Source organism: Eumetopias jubatus, unplaced genomic scaffold (genome assembly GCF_037043125.1).
Source record: "Eumetopias jubatus isolate StellerSeaLion01/CBP00866 unplaced genomic scaffold, mEumJub1_p1.0 scaffold_1, whole genome shotgun sequence".
In the NCBI taxonomy this organism is placed as follows: domain Eukaryota; kingdom Metazoa; phylum Chordata; class Mammalia; order Carnivora; family Otariidae; genus Eumetopias; species Eumetopias jubatus.
Genome location: NW_028274807.1, coordinates 49,221,976 through 49,247,155, shown reverse-complemented (window position 1 = coordinate 49,247,155; position 25,180 = coordinate 49,221,976). Strand labels below are relative to the sequence as shown.

General features: G+C 35.8%; 1 pseudogene; it reads right to left on the bottom strand.

Moving 5' to 3' along the window:
• Nucleotides 1–2,217: 2,217 nt before the first annotated feature.
• On the bottom strand, nucleotides 2,218–2,350 carry LOC114221127 (U4 spliceosomal RNA; annotated as a pseudogene).
• Nucleotides 2,351–25,180: the final 22,830 nt, after the last annotated feature.

Here is a 25,180-nt window from a genome sequence, read left to right as displayed (position 1 = left end):
CTGGTAAGTAAAGAGCGAGCTCATTAACAGAAACCCTAAATCAGGGTTCTTATCGTGTACAGGGTAAGTTTTACCCACTCTAGGATTGCACAAGTCTGCTCTGGATAACTGGTGGCACTTAACAGTCAAGCGTTAATTGCGTAGGGGACTGAGAAGCACTTTTGGGGGCAGAAAGTAACTGATCCTTGGAAAAGAGAGAGTGGGGCCCACATATTCGGTGCAAGGCTACTGGGCCAAGAAGAGGATAGGGAGGTAGGTGATGCCGCGCACTGCAATTATCTTCTCAAATTGCTCTTCAGTCCCATTCTCAGCCTCTTACGCCAATCCTAGAATGATTTATTTTAAAAAGAGGAGTAAAAAGTAAATCTTATTCCCCCAATTTGGATCTCCATGAGAAAGTTCAAGGTGTTAGCACCATCAACATCAGCAAATCCCTCTAAGACATGATGAGCACCACAGACAATATACAAGTTCCAATGCTGCTCTTGGCTTAAGAGCCCACAGGAGCTCCTCCATGATAAGCCAGAGCTGAACAGGGCACTTACAGCAAGGACCACAGTGTGACCAAGAGTGCTGGTTCCCAGAGGTCACATGAAACATCTTGCTTAAGAAACCAACACATTTGAGTGAAGAATCTAAGCATTTCTAGATTTCCTGCAAAGCAGGCATTAGCTTAGCCATACAAATACCAATTTGTATGTGTTATTTGATGCTGTGTTACCCCTCAATTTGCATGGTTTGGGGTATTCTAACTCTATTGCTCTTTAAAAGCACTTCAGAATTTTTTAATGGGTAGACATTTTAAAAAGTATTAAAGTGTTTCAATTTCCACCGTTATTTTAGAAATAACAATATTTTTCTCACTTATTTTCAATAAGAATAAACTTTACATCCTTTCCTGGGAAGTAAAAAGTGTTTTGTGTCATTTTTACAGACGATAAGTTTTACCGTCATGTAGTAATTCCCCATCCTGTCATTTTTGGCATACTGATAATACTACTTTTAACTTGGGTTGTGGTTTAGCAACTATAAGTACAAAAGATATTGCTGATACTTGTCTCCAGGGTAATGAAAATTAATCCAGGATATAGACTCCATCCTTGAGCAAGAGATCACTAATTCTAGGCTAGGGAAGTTTGAAAGTTAAAATTAGATACTCTCGGTTCAGTGCCTAGGTTTTGGTCTCCTGGTAAACTGAATGATTTTTAAGTCAGTGAATTTTTAACAAACACGGTGAAACAGTTTTCCAGCGAGCAATGTCCTTCAAAAAAGTTCATATATTTGAGAACTAACTCCTTATTCCGATGAAGGTTGTTACTGAAACCTTGATTAGAATTAATTTGGGGAATTTTTTCTCAGAGCCATTTTACAAACTATACAAAACACTACACCCATCAATATAAGTTATATGGTTCCATTCTGATCCTCAATCTAACAATTCTGTTTATTCCAGAATCACTTTTGACCTCTTCCGAAACACAGAACCCACCAAAGTAAGAATAACCTCTGCTGAAGTTTCTTAGGAGGGAATTCCTTCAAGGACATGCCTAATGAAAGTTGCGACAAGGTCTTGAGCAGTAATAAAATAGTTACAAATGTTATAATGTCCTGATAAATTTTAAGAGACCAGATTTTCATTTGTACAAGCTTAAAAATATGCATTACAGAATATATGTAATTTACAACTTTCTATCAGAAACATGAGCGTCAGCAAGGTTGCAACAAGAAATTGTATTTTGGAGTTGGTCATTTTGAAAATTATGACCAAACAATTCTAAAAATAGGCAGTTACCTTATATTAGCCCTTTGTAAAATCTTTTTTCCTGTGATTAAATTTTGCAGTTGGGTATTTTCTGGTAAAATAAAAAGTCAAACTAATGGCATCCCACCAGCTACCCTTCTCTCCACAGCCCTCTTCTTGGTTTCAGGTTTGGTATGTTGGATTTTGCTAGTGGGTTCTCATGGTGGTCTTTGTATAGATAAAATTGTTATTTCCTGGGTAGCTTGAGTTAGTTTTAAATTTTAAAGTTTTCTTTTATTTCTAAAAATCTTGACACAGAGACACTCAAGTAGACTAAAAATCAAGCTGACTATGAAAGTTATATTTTATCAATATATTAGATGAACTTCTCAATCAGTCTTAATGGGAACATGATTCCCTAAATTGGGATACAATGTACATACTGATCTATGTCACTCAATAAATTCAGAAAGTCATATTTTTGATTAAAGCCACATTTTCTTAGAAGGGAGCCCATTCACAAAGGACTTGAAAAGACATTATTCCAATTAGCAATAATCGCGCCTCAGATAAACCTCATTGGCTGCGATACTGCCACTGCGCAAAGCTAAGACATTATTCCAAAGAAGATACACAAAGAGCCAACAGGTACATGAAAAAGTTGCTCAACATCACTAATCATCAGAGAAAGAAGTGCAAATCAAAACCAAAATGAGATATCACTTCACATCTGTTAGAATGATAACTACCAAATGACAAGAGATAACAAGTGCTGGCAAGGTTGTGAAGAACCCCTGTGCTCTCTTGGCGGAAATGTAAATTGGTGTAGCCACTATGGGAAAGAATATGGAGGTTCCTCAAAAAAATAAAAAATAGAATTACTTATTATTCTATCCCCTAAGTGGGATCCAGCAATCCCACTTCTAGGTATATAGACAAAGGAAATGAAATTATTATCTCAAAAAGAAATCTGCACCCCCATGTTCATTGCAGCATTATTCATAATAGCCATGACATGAAAACAATCTAAATGTACATCAGTGGATGAATTTTATATGTAGATATAGAGATAGAGATAGAGATAATCATATATAATGAAATATTATTCAACAATAAAAAAGAATAAAATCTTGCCATTTACAACAGCATGGGTGAACTTAGAGAGTATTATGTAAAGTAAGATAAAGACAATTACTGTATGATCTCACTTGTATGTGGAACCCAAAACACACACTCACACTTATAAAATCAAATTCATAGAAACAGAAGTTAGATTTGGTGGTTGCCAGTGGGATGGGGTTGAGGGTGGGGAAATGGAAATGGGTGAAGATGGTCAAAGAGTACAAACTTCCAGTTATAAGATGAATAAGTTCTGGGGATCTAATGTACAGCATGGTGACTATAGTTAAAAATACTGTATTATATACTTAAAAGTTACTAATAGATCTTAAATAGAACTTTAAAAGTTCTTACCACACAAACAAAATAATGGTAACTATGTGGAGTGATGGATATGTTAACTAACCTTATTGTGTAAACATCTCACAATATATATGTGTATCATATCATCATGTTGCACACCTTAAAATTATGCAATGTTATATGTCAATTATATCTCATGAAAGCTGGAGGAGGAAAGAAAATAAGAAAGGGGAACATTCATATACAATAGAGGAGAAATAATAACTTGAGCATCTGGCAGTTCTTGCATCATACTGTTTGTGATAAAGCTTTATCACAAGTACCAAACTCACCACCATCTGTCCATGAAAGTCAGTGGATTCTGGCTGCACACACAAAAGCAGAGGATGGCCACATCAGGGCTAATCTATTATTGACATATGGAAGATGTATGAATGCAGCCCCCTGATGATCAAGAAGGAAGCAGGAGCTGGAAGACTACCAAAAGCAAACAGCTTTCCTTTTCTCTGCAGGCATATATGCAAAATAAATCACTCCTGAGATGGTGATTAATGTTTTATATTTGTCTACTTCTCCTTCCAATAAAATTAACATACATCTAGTTACTTATGAGACTGAGTTCTTACTGCCTTCTCCAAGGCTAGTTTACTATTTATGAATGTGGTTAGTTGTTGTGCTTTTTGCATCTTTTTAATGGCCTTGATAATGGTGAAGACATTAGAAGTTATTGTGTTTCCTCCATTTACTGGTCTTTATCGTAGACTCCCCTGGGGTGGGGTGTGTGGTGATTTGACAAACAGACCCATTCTTGTGCTTCCCATTCTGTTCTCTTCCAATGGCGGGTAAGGGTATAGACCCTACTGCTTCTAACAGAGCAGGTCCATGTGAACTGTGCTATTCTCAGCTGACATGCCGATCTGGAGTTGAACTTGTATGAGATCTAGTGTAGAGTCTCAGTGGCTATTCTGCCTCATACCTTTATGTAGCTTCAAACACTCTCATTTCACCTACTTGATACTGGCATTGAATCATAAATCACTTTCACTGAATATTTAATCAGGATTGGATTTTGTTTGCATATTTCCATACCAAAATGCTGATGTATAGATGTCCTCAATGTTAATAAGTGGTCATGAGCCTTATTCCTTGTTCTCTGTCTGGAGTGTTTGAGGTAATGATGTAAATAATGTGAAAAATGATGTAAAAATACAAGGCTGGCAAAGTCCCAGCTCCTTTCCTCCTTATCTCAGTGATGTAGTCATGATCTTTAATCTCTCTAAATCTTGGTTTCTTCATCTGTAAAATAATTATCTGCCTTATAGTGTGGTTCTGGGATGAACCAATTTCATACAGATAAAATACCTAATACATGCTAAACACTTGACAAATGGTAGCCACCATTAAATATTTTTAATTTCACAACTCCTAATATATCAATACATTGACAAATTCCATACAATTAATTTTATAACTCCTAATATATTGATAAATTAGAAAACTCTATAACTTTAATTCATTATGCTAAATATATGATATATGAATTCATTATATATTTTCTCAACAGTCACCTAATTTAGACAAAACTTAGTTAAGATTGCATTTACCTGAATGTGCTTTTAGAAGATAATGTAGTAGATATAATGTAGAAGAGAATAGAAGCAGTTCATAATATAACATAATTTGCAGATATATCTAGGTGTTATCAACACATGAGTCCCACAAATCCTCAGTTTTATAAAATCCAACCATGACTTAGAACCAATTATGGTGCCAATATATGCATAGCCATTATAAGCAGAGGATCAAGCTTCTAATTTCATGTTAATTCTAATATGAGTTTGCTTCTATATCAACTTAAGACATATTTTTACAATTTTAGGTACCAGATTTCAATAATACAAGGTTTTACAAATTTTCCTATTTTTATCCTTCTGTAATATTGAGATTTATATAAGATATTATAAATAACAAATAAATATAATTATTATATATGTGTATAACATACGCATAATAATTTGGGCAAATTGAAACATATTGCAGACTTTGTCAATCTAATACATGCACCTGAGGTAATTTTCATTAATTTTTTGAAATTGTGAAAAATAATATTCTTTGTACAAAAGAATGAAGTAGTCAGTAGGTTGATATTCCAATCCCTTCTTCCAGCATATTCTCAGGGCATCTTGAATAGGAGACTGCTGTACTCCTCCAGATAGCTTTCTTTTGGGGATATCTTTCCTCCAACTTATGCAGCAACCTAGTCAGCTAAAAATGTAAGACTATGGACTTGAATTTAAAGAATGACAGCTTAGTAACAAGACAGTCTGAGATGATACTCAGGAAGATGAACAATTCTCCTGTTCTATTTATCTGTTTGTTTTCTTTTGTTTTGTTTGCTTTGAGTACTGTTGACACACAGTGTTACATTAGTTTCAGATGTACAACATACTGATTTGATGAGTCTCCATGTTATGCTGTGCTCACCACAAGTGTACCTACCTTCTGTCACCATACAATGCTATTACAGTGCCATTGACATATTCCCTATGCTATACCTTTTATTCTCATGACTTACTTATTCTATAACTGGAAGCCTTTATCTCTCATTCCCCTTCACCGATTCTGCTCATCTCCCACCTCCTTCCCATTTGACAACCAACAGTTTGTTCTCTGACTCTGCTTTTTGTTTGTTTATTCATTTGTTTTGTTTTTTAGATTCCACATGTAAGTGAAATCACATGGCATTTGTCTTTTTCTATCTAACTTATTTCATTTAACATAATACCCTCTAGGTCCATCCACATTGTCAAAAATACCAAGATCTTTTTATGGCTGAAAAATATTCCATCATATATATGCATACACATACATACAAACATCACATCTTTATCCATTCAGCTACAACTGCCAAGATATGGAAGCAAATCCAGTATCTAGTTCTCCTGTTTTGAATGAAGGCTAAAGATCCTTCTGAATCAAATTTCATTCTAGGAATAGTACAAGGTCTTGCCTACCAAGTAACTACACATCTCTGACTTTGGTGAAGAATGGTAGCCACTGATAGACAGTGGGCAAAATCAGAGATGGATGACTTGGTGAAATCATAGAGGTATGGACTAAGGGGAGGACAAAACAACAGTGGGAGGAAAAAGCAAAGTGAGCTTTCTCAATGATTCTATTCTGTGATGAATTTCAAAAAAAGATTGTCTCTATATCAGTAGTACATTAAAATTGCTATGAAATATGATTGGTGTTTCAGCATATGAAGCAAGATATGTTCTCACATCTAAGGCCTAATTGGCATGGTATAGTTGTTTACTTAAAATAAGACAGTCAAGTGAGAAATGGTTGTAGACATAAAACCCACAGAACTGGACAGGCATGGAAACAAGCTTTGAAAATGGCAGAGTCTGGAAGGGCAAGACACAGTGGCTAAGGGATCATGCAGTCTCAAGCATGACTGCGTAATTAACAAGCCTTCAATTTCTAAGGAGTATGAAATGTGCCAAGAGGTAGGTGAAAACAGCAATGAGAGAATTAGGTGGTAGTGATATGCTAAAACCAACATTGACAATAGGCATCAGGGTGGGTTGCTAGATGTTAAGAGCTGGCCTCCATCCCTAGGAAGGAAGTGAGGCCCCTGGGCTTAAATGGATCTTTGGGGAAGATTCAGGATTTTAGTGTAAAACATGAAATGGCAACATACACAAGCCAAGTTTTATAAATGGAAGCACAAAACGTGATCCTGGCTTCCCAAAATCAGGTATAACAGACCTATTCTCTGTCAGAGGGAACTGTGACATAAGAGCTATGTGAAAGTCTCAGTAATCAGAAAAAGGACAAATGTTCCAGATGAGTCTCCCAGCAAGAATGGTTCAATGACTGTATCCTCAGTCAAAAGATAAGGAAGGTGAGTCACAGCAAAGTCTCAGCCAAACTGGAATAGATAGAATGGAGCTTCTTAAATTCTTTCCTAATTGCAAATGCTTATCAAGGAATCAGGATATGGCCTATCTGGGAAGATAGGTATGGTATCTAGGGTTTGGGCAATCTGAAGAAATGAGGTAAATAATAGATCTGAACTCTATAAGTGGCAAGATCCAGTGAGTTCACCAGTGGAGAAGCTAGGCAAGCAGAGAGTAAAGGATTGAGATGTGAGTAAATATAAAGGGTGTGACAACTACACACAGAGAGTGTATGCAAATACAGTGAGGAATATACTACATAAGCTGAGAATATTGGACAGAATGGTGTGTTCATGCAAGTTGGGAGGAGAAAACCCAAAGGAAACTGAGTCCCTGAAAATAAACAGAGCTTCAGTGGTTCTCAAAATAAGTCAAGGCAGACCTCTGAGATGGGGATGGATATGGCATGAACACATCCTCAAAAATTTGCTTAAGAGCTATGGCATGCAAGTATTGCCCCTTCCCTTCCAGGAGTGTTTACTAATTCTCCAAAGCCTGCTTCTTGGTAAACTCTGGCTATCACCTCCCCAACTTACAGTGAACTTAGAGTTTTACCATATTCTCAGGGTCTCCTTGGTATGAGTGTGTGTGTGTGTGTGTGTGTGTGTGTGTATAAAACTGGAGAGAGAAGCAGACAAAGGCTGGGTAAATTGAAAACTGCCATTGTATGTAGCATTATATTTTCCATAATTTTTGACAACACATTTATCCTATTTATAGAAGTTATCTTGTGTATTGATGGTTTTATGTCAATATTAACGATCAGAGCAGCAAAACCATGCTTGAGGGTGGAGCCTGAAAGACTGCAATGAAATCAAAGTGGGCACTATCACAGAAGCACTTTGGAAGGAAAAGAACTTCATTGTATTTCAATGGAGTGCTTATCTTGTTTGCCTCTTCTAATTAAAGCACTGAGAAAGAAGAGCAATCTTTTTTCCAAATTGCTGAGCCCTCATAACCAATAATACCATACTAATCATCATTTGAGAAGATGGAAAAACATTTAAAATTCAGTGCTTTTTTTTCTAACTTAAATTTTTATTTGTCCCATGATGTCTTTATTTTTATCTGTACTGACATTTATCTTTGAGATATTATGTCCTTCCTTTAAAATAAAAATATTATGAGTTTTATCAATAATACTAATGTGCTATTGACCATCAAGAGATGTATTCAAGTTCTTATAGAGGCTATTTTTTCCTTTAGCATATACGGTGTGCCACTGAAAAATGCTTAAAATAATAGATTTGTGAAAATGTAACAAAGAGGAGACCAGGTAAAGTTTAGAAATGGAAAAGTTTATTTATTTTAAGGTGAAATGTGAAGAGAGATAAGAAAAACAATTATTGCAGTGATGATCTACAAGAAAGTGCTATGTTCTTCAATTTAAAGCAAATAAATATACATTTAGTCATAAATATAATCTGGAATGAGAAGAGGATATTAGGAGAGAAACTGCAGCTAATGCTATACATTCTTTCTAAAGAAATTAGAAAAAGTTTGAAATGCATACTAACATATATCCAGTCTACATAACAGAAACTAGATCAGAATCCTATATTTCCTGGAACTGTAGGTAAAGTCTCCAATAACACAGTCAGAGAAGAGAATTAAAATGAAAATATACCAGGAAAGGAATACAAGAAGTTAATTCACACTAAAGTGTAAAGATAATAACTGAATGAAGGAGCTTAAAGGAATAATGAAAGCAGAAGCCCTACTAAAAGCAAGAGAAGAAAGAATTTTTTGTCAAGGCAAATTCACCTATTTTATCATTTTGCCCTGTGTGGCCCAGACGACCTGAAACTCAGGGACCTTGAGGAGCAATTTGTAATAACGGCGAACACAATTGACCATGATTGGGTTTCTTAAATGCAAATGGGTAATGTTATTTCTGCCCACATATTTCTTATTCATTGTCACTTAACCATGACAAGTATAAAATCTATTTCTGACTTGAAAATATATTTTGTTGGGAGCCTGGGTGGCTCAGTCGTTAAGCGTCTGCCTTCGGCTCAGGTCATGATCCCAGGGTCCTGGAATCGAGTCGCGTATTTGGCTCCCTGCTCAGCGGGAAGCCTGCTTCTCCCTCTCCCGCTCCCCCTGCTTGTGTTCCCACTCTCACTATCTCTCTCTGTCAAATAAATAAATAAAATCTTTAAAAAAAAAAAAGAAGAAAATATATTTTGTTTATTTTTTAGTAAACACCTCTCACTGTAAAATTCCTAATAGGAAGTCTAGCAGAAGTGTTTACTATGCTCAAACTTATAGCCATACTGAGCTTGAATACACAGCAGTTGTATTTTTGTAAGCAATTTAATGTCAAGAAAAGTTTGTCATGGCTTCTCCAAGCAATGTACATTAGAATTGCCCCATGGGCACAAGGGTAAATTAGGTTGAACAGGGAAATTAGTGGAAAAATAGAACACAAGTAAATATGGGAAATGTGACTTGTAAAAGTATTAATCTTATTTTCCGTGATGCATGGCAACCATTTTACTTGTTGAAATAATTGGCCAAGGACTTTGTAAGATGATGGATTTTATTTAAAACTAACAAATAGTTTGAATTATATGGAATTTCGTAATTGTTCCCTTTTTGATGGCATACACAAGCAACAAAATCATAGGCCTTTATTTCTTTAGATAACCCTCACAAATTCTTTCACTTGAGTCTCTTGCTGCAGAAGACTTGCAAAGAATTAGCTAGCAATATGTCACAGTTTCTACCCACTTTACCAGTGGGTGTTGACTGGGATGATGCCTGGGTTGCTGTATCCTTTAGAAAAAGATTATACCATGACAAGCATGTGTGAGATTTAGATTATTCTGACTTTTGGCTATAAGCATAGTGATCTAGCTTAGCTGTGTCCATACTCAGGTCAGCCAGACAATTTCTTAGGAGGCACTAAGTAAGGATTCTGAGTTTTCTGCTAACTGTGGGTTGTACAAATCTTGAGGATATTAGGAGACTCTAGTTATTCAAGCTTATTGATACTTGTTTCTAATGGAAGATATGCCTCTTGATCAAAAAGGAGAAATTAGGTTAGGCCACCAAAGAGTGGTCCTCCAGTGATATCTAAGTCCCCCATTCAGAGGAAATGTCTCACTGTCCCTGAGGAGCTTGAAGGCAATATGGCTGGTAAGCAGTTGAACAAGAACAATTATATTAGCAGTATCAACTCAGGTCAACTCTTCTGACATAAAGAGTATTTGAAAAAATAATAGCTATGTTTATGAAACTAGACAACCTCCTTTCATCCTTAATTCTCAGCTTCCTTATCTGGAAAATCCAAATAATGGTAGAACTATTGTAAGACTTAGGAAGATTCCAATCAATGGTAGTTACATATATGAGAACTAATACAAATATAACACAGATAGGGGCAAAAGGAAAAAAGATTTAGGTAAAATTTTACTAGGCAATAAAAAGTACAAATCTAAAGACTTAATAATACCAATAAAATATAGAACTAGTTAAGGAGAATTTAAAAAGTCTGAAATGCATGTTTCCATGTTAGAATGAAATTTTTTCACCTCTAATCTCGAGCCCAGGCTCACAAGGATATGTTAGGGTGGAAGGTACATGGTAATGGAAAACTAAGTGGCATAAACTTGTGTGACAGAGCCAAGGACAAAATCAGAATGATGTATCACTCATCTGTTTCTCCAACTGTAAGAATAGAAGTCAATTAATCACTCGACAAATATTTAATGACTACCCACTGTGTGTTCAGCAGTGCAAATTAGTATATCAGTACCTGCTCTAATTTTAACTCATATTCTATTGGGAGAGAAATAAGATTCTCTTTCTGCTGAATTTGGATGAATTTATATTGTTATAACTACAGAAAGAATGACACCATAAGTTCTCTTCTTCAACCCACATCTGATGTGATTCAACATATGTGTTGTCTCTTTCATTTGAAATCCCAGTGTTACACAGTGTGCCTTAATAACATATGCCTAGTAGAGTGCATCTATGTTTCAGTAATCTATTCAATAAAGAAAAGTCCATTTATGGCTCAAAGATAAATCTAACACTGGACTGCAGTGTGTTGGTTTTTAGCTTTGCTATGACAAATAGTCTTCATTGTGAAAAGGAAAGAAAATCTCAAAAAAAATCTCTTGCTGAATTATAAATGAGAATAATTCATTCCCAATTATTTCCTTTCTGAATATAGTGGCTTATGGGAAGAACAAAAAGTATCTACCTGGCTTACATTAGCTATTGAAAAAATTAAATAGATCCATTTCAAGGTAGATTTTCCCACGATACTGGTTGAGGGACAATACAAATCTTCCTGCTAAGTGGTCACCAAGATTGTAAGATTGAAAAAGAAAAAATATCCACAACATGAAATATTTCTTAAAATGTAAAAGTTGAAACAAATTTCTAGAAAGGTTATGGAAACAAAGAAAAAATGGAGAATATAGTGTTTTGTTAAGCAAAAGCAAAAATTACCAGTTGGTTATTTTAATGGTTATTTTAATGGACATTGCTAATGGTTATCTTAATGGACATTGCTAATGGACAGAAATTAAGACAGGTTAGAAAAAGAAAAAAAGTCTCCTTTGCAGATTTAAAGCACACCTCAGTTAACTAAAAGTGAGATGAAAGGAGAAAAGAATTTCAAAATTGATCTTATGACAAATGTTTAAATTTAACACCTTACCCTTCCTTGAACTTCTTATTTACCTACATTTAAACCAACTTTCTCCAACTGAAATAAAGCTGCATACTGAGAGAATTTACAGAAAATTCAAACCCAAAACATATTTTCCATTAGAAATTCTTGGCAAAAAGTAAGGACAAAGTAGGATTTTTTTTGACCACTATAAAATATAGAACTCAGCTTAGATTAAACTTCAACCCAGGCTAAATCTAGAGAAATATAATAAAGTAGACAAACCAGACATCGAACTTAGCTAACTCTCTTACCATCTACAAGTCTTTATTCCTAATTCACCTCCACTGCAAGGCCAATGGTGACCACCCAATTTAATGCTATAATTTGCCCACCCCCTGGCATGTCAATAACTTTATCTGATGTTCTCCATTTTCTTTCTTCCACAGCATTTGAGAATTAAGGCCATCTGCATCCACAGAGATTTACCCATCAGAACCGAAACCTGAAACCCCAATATGAACATGACACAGGACATTTTTGTCCCAGAAGATAATACTCTAATCCAATAAACAGCTTCAGTCTTTGTTTCAGGAAATGCAAACTGACTGAACCCAACAGTACTCATCTGGGCAATTATCTCTCCTATCAGGCAATAGACTGTTCACACTTATCAAACAACAGTTTACTTTTCAAGAAGCCTTCCACTAATCCTATTATATTACAAACTCTGTCCAATCCCAGTGGATTTTCCACCTTGAAAGATACATCTTAAACCAAACCACTTGATTCCAGGCCCCAAACATGATAAACAGCCTTTACGGATCTGTCACATTTGAGACACTACTACCTCTGTCAAGGTAGTGTTCTCCCTTACTACAGTAGATCAAATAAACTTTATTTTGCTTAGTCGACAGATTTTTCTGGTAGTCAAGAGTCAACACATTTATCACTTTCAGAATACTATGCATTACTTACTTTTCATGTTTATTGCTTCTTTTAGGTCTCCTCCAACTAGAAAGTGAGTTCTTTGAAGGCAGGGATCTTTGTTTTGTTCACTAACATCTTCCAAATATCTAGAACAGTGTCTGCAAATTAGAAGGTACTTGACACATGTTTGTTGCCTAAATGAATAAAAGAATGAATCACTGAATGAATGACATACAGAATATTCCACCAAATAGCAGAAGAATTCTCATTCTTCTCAAGCACACACAGAAGATGCTCCAGGATAGATCACATGTTAGGTCAAAAAACAAGTCTTAACACATTTAAGAAGACTGAAATCAAACCAAGAATCTTTCCAACCACAGTGGAATCAAACTAAAAATCAATAGCAGAAGAAAAACTGGAAAATTCACACATGTGTGGAACTTAAACAACATAATCTTAAATAACCAATGGGTAAAAGAGGAAGTAAAAGAGAAATTAGAAAACATCTTGAGACAAATGGAAACAAAAACATAACTTATCAAAACTTATGTGATGCAGTAAAAGCAATACTAAGAGGGAAGCTTACAGTGATAAGTATCTATGCTAATTAAGAAGAAAGACCTCAAAATAAAAAACAACTTAACTTTATACCTCAAGGAACCATAAAAAGAACAAACTGAGCCCAAAGTTATCAGAAGGAAAAGAATAATAAAGATTTGAGCAGAAACAAATGAAATATAGAATAGAAAACAAGAAAAATTTGACAAAATAAAGAGGTGGTATTTTGAGAGTATAAACAAAATTGACAAGCTGGACTTACTAAAAAAAAAAGAGAGAAGACTAAAATAAGTAAAATCAGAAGTGAAAAAGGAGACATTACAACTGATGTCACAGAAATAAAAAGGATCATAAAAGACTAGGATGAAAAACCGTACCCCAACAAACAGGATAACGTAGAAGAAATGGATAAATTCCTAGACATACAATCTACCAACACTGAATCATGAAGAAACTGAAAGTCTGAACAGATTGATAACTAATATGGAAACTGAATCAGTAATTTAAAAATTCCCAACAAAGAAAAGCCCAGGACCAGATGATTTCACTGGTGAATTATATCAAACATTTAAACAATGAATCATGGAACACTACATCAAAAACTAATGATGTAATGTATGGTGAGTAACATAACATAATAATAAAAAATAAATTAAATAAATAAAAATAAAAATAAATAAAGAAGAATTGATACCCATCTTTTCAAACTCTTACAAAAAAAAATTTGAAGAGAAGGAAACACTTCCAAAATTCATTTTATGAAACCAACACTGCCTTGCTACCAAAGCCAGACAAAGACAGGACACCACAAGAAAACTACAGGCCAATATCCCTGATGAACATAGATGCAAAAATCCTCAATAAAATACTGGCAAACTGAATTCAATAGCATGTTAAAAAGATCATATACCATGACCAGGTGATATTTATCCCTGCAAAGGATGGTTCAACATTCAAAAATCAATTAATATGATAGCCCATATTAATAGAATGAAGGAAAAAATTACATGATCCTGTCTCAATAGATATAGAAAGTGACAAAATTCAATACCCTTTCATGATAAAACCTCTCAACAAACAAAGGAAAGAAGAAAATTAACCTTGACATAACAAAGGCCATATTTGGAAATCCCATGGCTAATATCATACTCAACAGTGAAAACTTAAAGCTTTTCCTCCAAGATCAGAAACTAGTCAAGGATGTCCACTCTTGCCACTTCTATTATAGTACTTGAAGTCTTAGCCACAGCATTAGTCAAGAAACAGAAATAAAAGCTGTCAAAACTGGAAAGGAAGAAGTAAAATTGTCTCTGTTTGCAGATGACATGCTCTTATATGTAGAAAAGTCTAAAAACTTCATAAAAAATCTTTTGGAATAAATGGATTTAATAAAGCTAGAGGATACAAGCAACATATGAAAAACAGGAACTACCTGAAAAGGAAATTAAGGAAGCAATCCCATGTACAATAGCCTCAAAAAGAAGAAAATACTTAGTAATAAATTTAACTAAGGAAATGAAAGAAAACTACAAAATACTGATAACATAATTAAAGATACAGATAAATGGAAACATAAATGTGTTCATGAATTAGAAAACTTAATATTGTTAAAATTTCTACTCTGCCCAAAGCAATCTAGAGATGAAATTCCTATCAAATTCCAAATAGCATTTTTTACAGAAATGGAAGACAATTCTAAAATTCGTATGAATTCACAAAGGATCCTGAATAACTAAAAAATCTTGAGAAAGAACAAAATTGGAGTCATCACACTTTGTGATTTCAAAATATATTACAAAGCTACAGTAATTAAAACAGCATAGTACTGGCAAAAAGATAGACATATAAACCAATGGAACAGAATGGAGAGCCCAAAAATAAATCCATGCATATACAGTTAAATGATCTTCAACAAGGGTGCCAAAAATACACAATAGAGATAGTCTCATCAACACATGATGTTAGGAAAACTGGATATTCACATGTGAAGGAATAAAATTGGACTTTTGTCTTACATCATGTATAAAAATTAACTCCAAATGGATTACATTTCAATAAGACCTGAAATCATAAAACCCCTAGAAGAAAACAGGAGAAAACCTTCATGACATTGGTCTTGACAGTGGTTTCATGGATATGACACCAAAAGTTCAAGCAACAAAAGAAAAAAATAGACAATTGGGACTAAAAAGTTTCTGTACAGGAAATAAAATAAAAAAAAAAAAATCCACCAGGGTGAGAAGGCAATCTATTGGATAGGAGAAAATATTTGCAGATCATATATCTGATAAAGGGTTAATTTCCAAAATATACAAGGAATTTTTACAACTCAATAGCAAAATAAAACAACAAAAACTAAAAACCTGATTTTTTTAATCAGCAAAGGCCTTGAATAGATTACTCCAAAGAAGACAAATAGGTATATGAAAAGATATTCAACATCACTAATCATCAGGGAAGTACAAATCAAAACCACAATGACATACCATCTCACACCTGTCAGGATGATCAAAAAGATAGTAAGTGTTGGCAAGGATGTGAAGATATTGGACCCCTCACATGCTATAGGTCATAATGTAAAATGATGCAATCATTATGGAAATAGTAAGGACATTTCTTTTTTTTTTTTTTTAAGATTTTATTTATTTGACAGAGAGAGACACAGTGAGAGAGGGAGCACAAGCAGGGGGAGTGGGGGAGGGAGAAGCAGGCTTCCAGCTGAGCAGGGAGCCCGATGCGGGGCTCAATCCCAGGACCCTGGGATCATGACCTGAGCCGAAGGCAGACGCTTAACGACTGAGCCACCTAGGCGCCCCAGGACATTTCTTCACAAATTAAAAATAGAACTACCATCTGATCCAACAATCTCACTTCTGGGTATTTATCCAAAAGTATTAAAATCAGGATGTCAAAGAGATATTAGTACTCCCGTGTTCACTGCAGCACTATTCACAATAGTCAAGATGTGGAAACAACCTAAATGTCCATCAACAGATGAATGGAGAAAGATGTGGTATTCACATGCAATGGAAAATTATTCAGCCTCAAAAAAGAAAAAAGTTCTGCAATATGTGACAACATGGATGAACTTTGAGCATATTATGCTAAGTGAAATTAGCCATTTCCAGAAGGACAAATACCGAATAACTCCGCTTATATGAAGTACCTAAAATAGTTATGGTAACAGAGAGTGTAATGCTGGTTACAAGGAGCTGGGGGAGAAAAATAGGGAGTTGCTGTTCAATGCGTATAAAGTTTCAGTTATGCAAGGTAAATAAGCTCTAGAGATCTGGTGTACATCATGCCTATAGTTAATAATATATTGTACATTTAAACATTTATTAAGAAAGTAGATCTTGTGTTTAATATTAAATTGAGAATTTAATATTAAATTAAAAATTAAAAAAACTTACTTTAATTTTTAAAAAGATTGGATGAATAGATTGCCCACTTATTGCACTGTGCTTAGGGAAATGTACAAAATACATAGAAGATACTGCCCTTGACTTGTAAAACTTACCATCTATTTATAATAGCAACTTGGACAGTGCTTAAATGGGTACTAGGTACTATTCTAAATATATCAACATATGTCAAATCATTTAAAATTCACAAAGACTCTATAAGGAGGGTGATATTAAAAATATTTATTAACAGGTACAACATGGGCACTGACCTGTGAGGACAGATAGGGAACATAGTGCTCGGGCGGCAACCCGGAGGCCCTCAACCGAGCAAACACTCCCTTACAGAATCAGGGGAGATCAAAGCTGCACTACGCAGCGGAGGAAGGGGAGGCATCCTGGGGGACTGAGGCTGCAGCTATTTATCAATCAAGGTGTTTTGACAAATGGTACACAGGTATATATGTCAGCTGAATAATAGCCCATGAGATTGGTCATATTATTATCCCTATCTCACAGATGAAGAAATGAGGCCCCAGAGTGTTGAATGAATGACTTGCACACAGCCATCAGGTGGAGGAGGTAATACTTGAATTTAGGCAGTCTGACACTAGATGGTATTCTAATTGCTGTGCTATACTGCCTCATATTTACGAAGAAAATAATTAGCTTTAAAAGCAATGAATGGTTATCCAGCAAATAATGGATTCCAGGCACCTTTCAAGACAAGATGTAGAAGGATTCAAAGATAAATTAAGTAAAATTTCAGAAAAGGTGATGGTTTTAGCAAGAAGTACTATGAGTCAGGCAAGATTTATCTTCAATAACCAAAGGTGAAAATTTACTGTTTGCACATATTATCTGAATAATTGCTCCAATTTTCCATTATGTTGTATCAAGACAGTGGTTTGGAAACAAGAATTTGTGAAGTTTCCAGTAACAACCCCAGGGATGCAGCAGTAATGGTTCCAACTGCACGTTGGCCAACTCTCTTTTCACTTTGGAAGCAGATGATTAGCCATGATTGGCGGCTATTGCTAATAACAACAGGAAAACTGGATCAGTCATGCCAGGAATTCTCCTAAATGCACAGTGGAGGAAAGCAGACAAAACCCTTCTCCTCTCGCTTTCTCCATTCCCTAATCTTCCCCTACTGTGGCACCCTTTCTGGAGCTGTGTTCCACTACCTGGTATTGACTTATCATAGAATGTGGCTCAGGATTTGTGTTCCAGGCTGAACAATGTTCACCTAAAATGGATCAGCACCACCATTCGGAAATAAAATGTGGCCATTGCTTTCCATTGCTAGATTAAACTTTTGTTATAGTTAAAACAGCAATTTGGGTTTACTGTATCTCGCTTTAAACCAGTTTAGGGTGATGATTGACTTAAGATGCTAAGGACACTGCCTTTCTTTCAATTGAAAGAGATAAAAAAACACAGACATAATTTCTTATTAGTAGTTCCAAGACATTTTTAACAGAATATCATTATAACCCAAAGCTTAAGTTTATATTAGTCTTTGTGTTTCTCAAAAAGTAAGTAACACAAAAATCAGATGACTAATAATTTCAATACAATGAACAATCTGATCAACATTTAATAAACTAGAAAACAATACCAACTGGAGCTGAGAAACTAAATCCCATAACACCAGCTTTCATTTCAAATGATCTCCAAGTGGCTGCTAGCCAATTTGCCACATAAAAAAAGCCTGACACTTACTGGAAAACAGACTCCAACTATTTAAAAAAAAAGGAACACTCAGTAGAGAATAGACAATGTTGTGCTAAAAAGCTATGTTATTTTGCCAGAAAAAAATTCAATCTGTGTGCAAAATACCTCTTCCCATGTCTTTTGATCTGATGTAGCACTTGTCCAAATGGATGGGCTCCCTAAAGGGAAAACGCATTTCAAACATTGAGGAGCTCTAACAAATGCGGAGCACTCAACCTCAGGCTTAAATATCCCAAATGGTCTCTCGCTGGTAACATGAGAACAAAATCAGTGTTTCACTCAGAAAACAGCTTTCCTGGCTTTTCTCTTCTGTTCCATTTGTGCATTGATATGAAGATCAGAGTCATCGACTTGAATGTGATTTAGAATCTCGATGCAAACAATGAGACATTAAACACTTTCTGGTCCTCTAAAATCTGTATTCAGACTCTTCTCTTTTCAGGGTATAATCACAATCCCATCAGTATTCGAGGGATTTGCGCACACAGACTGCCTCTGTCAAAATTGTAGCAAGTTAATGCATTCAAATATAGCGTGGCTGTACAAATTATTGCCTTAGAAGGAGGATGTAACTTGGTATTTTGACATATGTTGTTTTATACGAAACACAATATCTTTTTTTTCTTTTTTTTTAAACTTTTTAGTTTCAACTTAGGCACTTAAAGATTTGGAAAATGAAATTAAAGAAAAGAAAAAAACAAGCATGGAAATAATGATCTAAAGTCTCAAAGAAAGGAAAGCAGAGACCAATATCACCACCAAAGTTGGTGATTTTCATGGCCATGACACATTGGCCATGAAAAAGGAGCGAAGACTTGAGTCCTGAAGCACAAAGACTTTGGACTTCTTGTCTTTTTAAACTGATATATAATGTTGTAAACATTTATTCATTTCTTGAGATTTAACAACATATATTGCTTTCTTTCATCACTTTGCCAATTTACTTCAAAGAAAATTACTACTTCAAGCTCTTCATAAATCCTACAACCTCTATATGCTTAGTTTCCTCATGGGTAAAATGAGAATAACGATGTGCTTAGTTTGTGGGGTTGGTGTGAGGGTTAGAAATAATATATGAAAATCACCTAATGGTGCCTGCAACATAATGGAAGCCGTCACCATTATTACTACCCAAAAGCTACATCCCTGGACGTGTAAATTGGAATAAAACACTGAGGCAGTTTTCATACGAATTCACACATAACACATTTTCTTGCAGATTCAAAATAATTGAGGTAAATGTTAGAACATTTATTTGAATTATCAAGATACATAAATCATTCCAATTTTCCACTTTACATGTCCAGATATGGCTTTTGTACATAGCCCTAGAGTAATCCAGAGACTTTTGAAACTTCACCCATTACTGAAAGCCCTCAGCATTGGTTAACCAACCGTGATACATAGCTGCCAATAGACTGCAGGACAAGCTCTGTTTATTAGTATGTTTGCTTCCTCAGATATCAAAAAACAAGAAAACTAATCCAATATATGGTTGTAACAACTATCCCTCATGATTTAAATCAGTAAATTTGACAACGGGCCATTTTCGGAAACATCTTTGTTTGAGTACATTTAATATAAAGTTCTAAGGCATCCTAAAATAAATTTACAGAGGGCGCCTGGGTGGCTCAGATGGTTAAGCATATGCCTGTAGCTCAGGTCGTGATCCCAGGGTCCTGGGGTCGAGCCCCGCATCGGGCTCCTGGCTCAGCGGGGAGCCTGCTTCCCTCTCTCTCCCTCTCTCTCTGTATCTCTGTGTCTCAAGTGAATAAATAAAATCTTTAAAAAATATTTACAGGACAAAATAAAATCTGTGAAAAAACTAAAGATAAAAATAACTTTTCCTACCTAAAATTAAATATATATATATATCCTGTGTTTTGGTCTCTTAGAATAATCCTAACACCAGTTGTTCAGGAAAAGGGAAATGTAGTAAAACCTCCTTAAAAAATGATGGAAGGGTTTTTTTGTTTTGCTTTGTTTTTAAGATTTTATTTATTTGACACAGAGAGAGGGAGAGCGAAAGAATGAGAGAGAGAGAAAGAGAGAGAGATCACATGAGCAGGGGGGAGGGGCAAAGGGAGAGGGAGAATCAGGCTCCCTGCTAAGCAAGGGAGCCCTACACTGGGCTCAATCCCAGGACCCTGTGATTATGACCTGAGCCAAAGGCAGACGCTTAACCGAATAAGCTACCCACGCTTAAGCGAGTAAGCCACCCACGTGCCACAAGGATGGAAGGTTTGAAAAGAATATACAATTGCCTTTTAAGTGTAGGTATTACTTATCAAGTTGTTTAAAAGCTATAAAATACTGTGCACATATGAAAGGATACTGAATAAAATTTGAGATCTGAAAATTACAAACTCTATATTTATAGCCTAAAAATAATATCAGAGCAGCAGCATGATGTTAGGGAATTTGCACTGAACCGAAATCAGAATGTTTGGAAACTGTTTCCTAATAAGGCACTGAGCAATCCTTAGGGCTTCATATATTCTTCTCTACAAAATGAGAGTATCAGACTAAATTGGACTCCCTTTAACACTTATAACTATAACATTCTATGGCTCCTTTACCATGTAACTTACCTTTGGTCTGGGTTAAACAATCATAATATAAATTTAATTTTAGGAACACAATTATTCTCATGAATATTTTGGGCTATGTTGGGACTCCCTGGATTTTGTCACCAGACATAAAATAAGTGAGGAAGCTCAGCTCTATAACACTGGGATCAATGATGATGGAAAACAGACAAGCTCAGAGGAAAAAAAAAGGAGCTCAAAGGGAAAAGGCAGTATAACTGGGGCAGGTCAGACAGGAACCACCAAAAAGGAATATGTTATTGTCCAGAGGCAAGTCAGCTTATACACATTAGTCTTTTTTTGTACATGTAGGTCATATTAGTCTTGTAAAGAGATTTTATTTGGTAGATATTGGGGAAATCTCTTAAAAAACCAGGTAATAAAAAAGCAGATTTGACTTTGAACTCTTGAGTTAGTCTGAGAACCAGCAAGCAATCCCAAACATGACTGTTAAATGAGTGATCCAATCAACCCATTAAGGATCTATTAGAGTAACATCCTGTTAAGTGTAGAGACCAGTTACCAAACAAAATCAATTCAGGTTAATTCAAATGATCAGATAGTATAACTACTACTTACCAAGTAATCTACTTCAAATTTTGACACTTGAGACCCTTATGCATCATATCTTTCCCATGTAGTTTACCTTATATTTTTATATCTGATATTCCCATTTGAACTAGGTGATTGATTGTTAGACTTAAGAAAAGTCAAAGAACAAGACAGAGTTACAAGAGAAGACAAACATCTGAGCTACCATGATATAATGACAATGAAATGGAATCAAGTGTAAAGGAGCCTTCTGCTTAGAGGTTAGACAGATGTATAGTCTTCAAGGTAAAAGAGAATTCAGGGAGCATCTAATCCATCCCTTTTGTTTTACATACATACCTAACTATCCAACACCATGCTTTCAGAGATAAGCTTTCACTGGTATCTTTTGGCCTTGACTGTTAAGTTACCATAGCCATCCAATAACTCTTACCACTTGTCATAGAAGTACTAAGAGGTACCTAAAGGAAATTCCTGCAGCCATAGCCATTTTGTTCCTTAGCCCACATAACAAGCACAGGGTAGCTAGGGAAAGAGGCTGACCAACATCCATGGATAGATCATCTTGTTACCTGCAACAAGTGACTGCAAGGTTTCCCTCTGATGAACACTCACATATGACATAAATATTCTCTATGTCACTGTATTATTCAGGATTCTCCAGAAAAACAGAACCAACAGAATGTGTGTATGTGTGTGTGTGTGCATGTGTATCACATACACTATCCATGTGATTCTCTCATTGAAAGAAAAAGAATTATAAGGAATTGGCTCAAACAATTATGGGAGCTAAGTCCCACCATCTGCTTTCTGCAAGAAAGCAGTTCTTGGTTTCCTTGGAGACCAAGGAAAGCTGGTGATATAGTTCCAGTCTAAGTCTAAGGCCCTGAAAATCAGGAGAGCCAGGGGCGGTGAGTCATGATCCAAGTGCAGAAAACACTCAATACCCATCTGAAAAACATTCAGGCAGACAGAGTGATTTCTCTCTTACCCCATCTTTTATTCTATTCAGGCTTCCAGTGGATTAGATGAGGCCCACCCACCTTGGGGAGAGCAAATACTTGACTCAGTCTACCAATTCAAATGTTAATCTCTTCCAGAAACACTCTCACAAACATCCAGAATGGCCCAATCAGTTTGACACATAAAATTAACCCTAACAGTCCCCATTAACGGTCCCATTAACAAATTAACAATAACAGTCTCATTCCAACAGTCCTATTCATACACTCTTTCCCCAGACCTTTTTTCTCACCAGTCCGCCAATCTAGTGGCTTCTAAGTTTCTGATCATCTAACCAAACTATTAAATATTTGCCTTGTAATCACCTTTGCCTATCCATCTTTTCAGGCAAGTATAACAAAATGTTCAAAATTCTGCCCTCAGGGCTCAGAGGACATTAGTGCTAGAGTAGTTGACCCTTAGTTGTATCAACATATTATGCAGACCTATCTGTAAACAAATATTTTTTTCTCTCTGTCAGTTAATCATAGGGAAGGCCCCATGAGGCCATAGGTACAGATGGAAGGACAGGCATCAATGCAGCAGGAGTAGAGGCTTGAACATCTGAACCACCTGCTCATGTCACTTACATGTGCTTTCAGGACATGCTCAAACCTGATGACCTCATATACCCACTTCTACAGGATGAGATACTTCTACTGCCCAAGCCAAATTCATGACTTTGGTAGTCACATGACACAGTTCACAGTGGTCAATTTAGGCCCCATAGTCTTCTACAAAGGAGACTAATTAGCAGAAGATGGCATGGAAGTTTTTCTCAAAAGCCTCTACTTAAACCTTTGCATTCAGCTGCCTAAAGATTTACAGGAATATGGAGGATCCCATGGGACATTTTAGGGGTGGGACCTGAAGGTTACATTTAAGACTGTACCCACATTGGTCAAAACTCACTTTCAAGGTTCTACTGAACTACGAGAGTGTCCGATAAATGTAGTTTAACTCCCTCCTCTCCACCCTACAAACATAAACAGCCCTCCCAAAGACAAACAAAAATAATGCAATCTATCAGTAGTTTGAAATGTGATACCTGGATCTGCAGCAACAGAATTACTAGGGAACTAATTCCCATGCCACATACTGGAATTACTAAATCTAAATCTCTGGAAATGAGACTCAGCAATTCATGTTCTAACAAGTCCTCCATGAGATTCAGATGCACGCCAAAGTTTAGGAATTACCAGTCTGGAACTAAACAAGGAATAACACCGAATGTCACATTATCTCAGAACTTTCCATCCCCCACTTCCTGACTCTCAGAAATAAGAAATAATCCCCTTGCCTACTCAACTCTTTACAACCTTTTGTTTAGCTATCCTAACCCTAGGAGGAAGACCTGGTAGGAATTCTTCTGCAAGGACCAGCATCCTCTTTAGTTTCTGCTTACCTGGAGGGAAAGGGGGCTCTTTTTATGCTTCAAGATATATAACATTCTTCCAGTGACAGCCACCAAGATCTGTTTTCTTAATGCAGAAATGAGTTCAGACTAAGTTTAATAATATCTGTCATGGGTGGTATAATTTTAAAATCTAAAGATTTAAGAAGGAATAAAGGCTGGTCATCGCAAAGTGGCAGGGCAAAAATCTCAATTACTCTAAAATTTCATATTCTGTTGCCTTAATTTAAAAAATCAGCCTAAATCACCTCTGCAAATTTTTTTAATTAAGTTGTGGTCTCTAAGCTATAATGACTTTGAACTATATTATATATCTTGAAGTTCAAAGTGAAGATTACTTGTGAATATTAATTTGAATTCATTTTAATTTTCATTAGCTTTTTCATTAATAAATTCAATAATACAAAATTGACCTTTCATACTTGAGAAGCAATTAAATTTTATTAAATTATGATTTTGCATGTTTTAGTTTGGTAGCTAGATTGATGTATACCGTAAGTTTTTGTTCAAAGGACTCGATTTTTTGAGTAAGTAAATTTTTCTCTGGATATAAATTGGGAATTAAACTGTACAAAGTTTTTTAAAGATTTATTTGAGTGAGAGAGAGAGCATGCATGCACACACAAGTGGGGGCAGGGGCAGAGGGAGGGAATCTTCAAGTCGACTCCCCACTGAGCACTTGGAGCCCACCATGGGGCTCAATCCCAGGACCCATGAGATCATGACCTAAGCCAAAACCAAGAGTCAGATGCTTAACTGACTGAGCCACCCAGGTGCCCCAAGCTATACAAAGTTTTCAGAAATCTTTTGGTTCCCAAATAGTCATTAACTAATTAGTATTTTAGTAAAACTGAAAAGTTGACGTGATCAATTCATAATTTACAGGAATGATTCACTAACCCATGAACTCATGTCTTCTATATTTTAGAAAGATCATATGTGTTGGTTATTTATTGCTATATAACAAATTAACCCAATATTTAGAAGCTTAAAATAATAAAGACTTATTATTTTGTAATTTCTGTGGGTTAGGAATTCAGGAGTGGCTTAGCTGGATAGTCCTGCTCAAGGTCTCCAAGGAGGTATAATCAAGAAGGCAGCCACTGTTATCTGGAGACCTGATGAGGGGAGGATACACCTTCAAGGTAACTCATGTGGTTCCACAAGGCACTACTTCCTCACTGTTGGTTGCAGAACTCCATTTCTCGCCGCAGGCCTTTCCATGGCTGCCTGAGTA